At 40.9% G+C, this 4370-nt stretch overlaps 1 pseudogene; it reads right to left on the bottom strand.

Moving 5' to 3' along the window:
* Positions 1 to 957: 957 nt before the first annotated feature.
* LOC124975539 (olfactory receptor 4C6-like) lies at positions 958 to 1864 on the bottom strand (annotated as a pseudogene).
* Between the last annotated feature and the right edge of the window lie 2506 nt (positions 1865 to 4370).

Here is a 4370-nt window from a genome sequence, read left to right as displayed (position 1 = left end):
ATATTTGAAACCCCTAAGTCTGTTTTGGACATGGAGGCATTCAATAATATTTATTAAGCATATTCTGGGTGACCAGGAATGTTCTAACCACTGAGGCTACAGCAAGAAGGAAAAAAAGTAATCCCTGCCTTGACAAGGATTAGGGAGCCAGGAACAGAACCTGAACCTCAAGAAGTATTTTAAGGTAAAATTTGTGATTGCAGATGTTGAGGATACAACCTGGGTGTAGAAATGGGGGACATCTAAAGGGCAGGAGTGGGGAAAATCATCAGGAAATACTTCTCTTTTCTTTTCTGGCAGGAGTTCATTTGGAGGGAAAAAGAGTGCAGGGAACCAGTCAAGCAAAAGCATTGGGAAAGATCATGTCAAAGAGAAAATTAAGACTAGCATGGTAGCACAAGACTCCATTCTTAGCATCTCAGGAGGCTGAAGCAGGATGATTGCTAGTTCAAAGTCAGCATCAGCAAAAGTGAGCTATTAAGAAACTCAGTGAGACTTGTCTCTGAATAAAAAATACAAAATAGAGCTAGGGATGTGGCTCAGTAGTCTAGTGCTCCTGAGTTCAATCCCAGTACCAAAACAAAAACAAAAGAGAGGAGGGGGTTAAATAAATTAATTAAAAAACCTAAACTTGGGAAGACTAGGGTTGTTCAAAATAAAATTCAATTTGAAAGTGTTCCTTTGTGGACAAGGTGAGACAGTACAAAACGCACTTGTATGAGGCCCTAGAGGCGTATCATGGTTGGACAGGACTTGTGTGTACTATCTTGACTTGTCTGTTAAAAATGGATTCTGCTGTCATGTATAACTAAAAACAAACAATGAATAAAATAAAATTAAAAGATTAATCTGGTTGCCTATGCCCAGTGGATTGGAATTATGGGGAGGATAAGACTCCATCAGCTTTGTAAGGAAAATGTGCTCCTTGGAATGTAATCTAGTGACCACCAGGGCCCCTCACTTCACCCATAGTTTCCTCATAGCACTCTTCACCTCTGCATTCCTCAAGGTGTAAATCAAGAGATTTAACATTGGTTCCACAATGGTAAAGGACACAGCCATCGCCTTGTCTATGGGATAAGTGACCACAGGCCTCACATACAAGAAAATACATGGCACAAAGAACAACACCACCACTGAGAGGTGGGACCCACAGGTGGAGAGGGCTTTGTGCCTCCCTTCAGAGCTGTAATACCTCAGGGAGCAGAGGATGACCATGTAGGAGGCCAGCAGGATGAGGAAGATGTCACACACATCACCCCACTGTTGAGGATGACCAAGAGACCCAGGACGTGGGCGTCCATGCAGGCCAGCTCCAACAGTGGAAACAAGTCACACATAAAGTGATCGATGACATTGGGGCCACAGAAAGGTATTCTGTACATGAAGAGAAGCTGTATTGTTGCATGCATGGATCCGCCCACCCAGGCCCCTCCCACCATCAGGCAGCACACTCGAGGACTCATGATGCTGCTGTAGTGCAGGGGCTTGCAGATGGCCACGTAGCGGTCACAGGCCATCACGGTGAGCAGGACGATCCCCACACCACCAAAGAAATGCTCTGCAAAGAGCTGGGTCATGCAGCCTCGAGGGAGATGGCAGTGCTCTCAGAGAGGGAGTCCACGATCAACTTGGGGGCAATGACGGAAGAGTAGGTGACATCCATGAGGGACAAGGAAGCAAGGAAAAAGTACATGGGAGACTTCAGACTCTGACTTGCACTTATGGTCACCACGATGAGTAGGTTTCCCAGTACTGTGACCACATACATGATTAGAAACAAACCAGAGAGCATTTTCCTCAGCTCTGGATTCTTTGTAATGCCCAAAAGGATGAATTCAGTCACATTGTTTGGATTCTCCATTGAATGTGGGCTGAGGACAGCATGTCACTCTGCACTGGAAAATCTGCAGAAGGATTATCCTTTTTAATTAGCAACCACTAGGTGGTGCTGTCCCAGACCCTCCTAACCTGCCTTTGTCTCCAGCTGCTGCCACAGAATCCAGCTAACAATCAAAGCCTGACAGCAGCTTGACCCTACTGATCCCTCACCACCTCCTCCTCCCACTGGCACACTCTTGCTCTCTGTCCCACTGCTTGTGCCTGAGACACTTAAGAAACTCTGCTTCATCCTGGTTGCACATACCTACTCCTGTGGACAAGGAGACATTAACACGCAAGGGGAATCCACTGACCATGGGTAGATAGGAGTCAATGGATAAATGGAACCAGCTTAACATTCTTTAATTTCCCTGTCTCATTCTCCCCAGTGCTTCCATTCAGTTTTCCAAAATAACCACCTGCATGCAAACTCTTCTCTCAGCTCCTGTTTGTCTGTTTTTGGACGATCATGCTAGGTTGTTGACCTTCATTTCTCTCACCCAAGATCTTAGAAAATATATGAATATCCATTGATTTATTTCATATATATATTGAATACTTAGAATGTGCTAGTTGAAGAACTGAAATAAGTCCTATCTGAAGGACTCTATATATTATGGATTATACTCTTTCCATCTACATGTCTCCCTTCAAAAATCAAATTATTATTATTATTGTATAGTTCTGATATTCAACTAGTCCCTACTATGTCTCAATATCCCAAGAAATATTTCCTTTTTAGATATTAGTTAATGAGACTTAAAAAGGTGAAATATAATAACACCAAGTTTCTTCAACTAGTAAATACTTAGGTTGAATTCTAATCCAGATTTTCCAAGTTCCAAAATTAATGCTAATAACAATCCAACTTGTTTAATCTTACAATAATTTCAAGTGCATGGTATCTGTATTTCTACCTATCCTCTATCTATTCCAATACTAAAACTCAGATTTACAACCATTAACAAATTTTCCAAGTATTCTAATCATTTTTCAGATGTGCTTATAAAGAAATTTAAGACCTAAGCATCTTTATCTGCTCCAGAAACCCAGATCTAGAACCTAGCTGATACCATCCCTACACAGCCTGAGTTGGCAAATCTATGTAACTCCCAGCTTTCTATTACTTCTGCCTGTGCCCTCTGTTAGCAAATCATCTCCTTTTCCTTCTCTATCTGTTACTTCTTCCCCTCTACCAGCTTCATCACTGTCATCCTGATCTTTATTACATGCACCTATATAGATCATATCAGCAATAATTCATTTATCTTCTTGGCTCATACTTTTATTAAAATTCCATGTTGGATTCATCTCCTAATGGATATTCATTTTTTAAAATTTTTATTGTAAACAAATGGGATACATGTTGTTTCTGTTTGTAAATGAAGTAAAAGCATACCATTTGGGTAATCATACATCTACACAGGGTAATGGTGTTTGATTCATTCTGTTATTTTTTCCTTCTCCCCCACTCCTCCCACTCCTCTTTTCCCTCTATAGAGTCCCTCCTTCCTCCACTCTCCCACCCCCCATTATGTGTCATCATCCACTTATCAGTGAGATAATTCATCCTTTGGTTTTTTTGAGATTAGCTTATCTCACTTAGCATGATATTCTCCAATTTCATCCATTTGCCTGCAAATGCCATAATTTTATCATTCTTCATTGCGGAGTAATATTCCATTGTATATATATACCACAGTTTCTTTATCCATTCATCAATTGAAGGACATCTAGGTTGGTTCCACAATCTGGCTATTGTGAACTGAGCAGTATGAACATTGATGTGGTTATATCTCTGTAGTATGCTGATTTTAAGTTCTTTGGGTATAGGCCAAGGAGTGGGATAGCTGGGTCAAATGGTGGTTCCATTCCAAGCTTTCTGAGGAATCTCCACACTGCTTTCCAGAGTGGCTGCACTAATGTGCAACCCCACCAGCAATGTATGAGTACCTCTTTCCCTACATCCTCTCCAACAACTATTGTTGCTTGTGTTCTTGATAATCACCATTCTAATTGGGGTGAGATGGAATCTTAGTGTAGTTTTGATTTGCATTTCTCTTATTACTAGAGATGTTGAACATTTTTTCATATATCTGTTGATTGCTTGTAGATCTTCTTCTGTGAAGTGTCTGTTCATTTCCTTAGCCGATTTGTTGATTGGGTTATTTGCATTCTTGGTGTAGAGTTTTTTGAGTTCCTTATATATTCTGGAAATTAGTGCTTTATCTGAAGTATGAGTGGCAAAGATTTTCTCCCACTCTGTAGGCTCTATCTTCACGTTGCTGATAGTTTCCGTTGCTGAGAGAAAGCTATTTAGTTTGAATCTATCCCAGTTATTGATTCCTGCATTTATTTCTTGTGCTATGGGAGTCCTGTTAAGGAAGTCTGATCCTAAGCCAACATGTTGAAGATTTGGACCTACTTTTTCTTCTATAAGATGAAGGGTCTCTGGTCTGATTCTGATGTCCTTGATCCATTTTGAGTTG

The sequence above is a fragment of the Sciurus carolinensis genome, unplaced genomic scaffold (assembly GCF_902686445.1).
Source record: "Sciurus carolinensis unplaced genomic scaffold, mSciCar1.2, whole genome shotgun sequence".
NCBI classification, from domain to species: Eukaryota; Metazoa; Chordata; class Mammalia; order Rodentia; family Sciuridae; genus Sciurus; species Sciurus carolinensis.
This window is presented reverse-complemented; position numbering and strand designations above follow the sequence as displayed.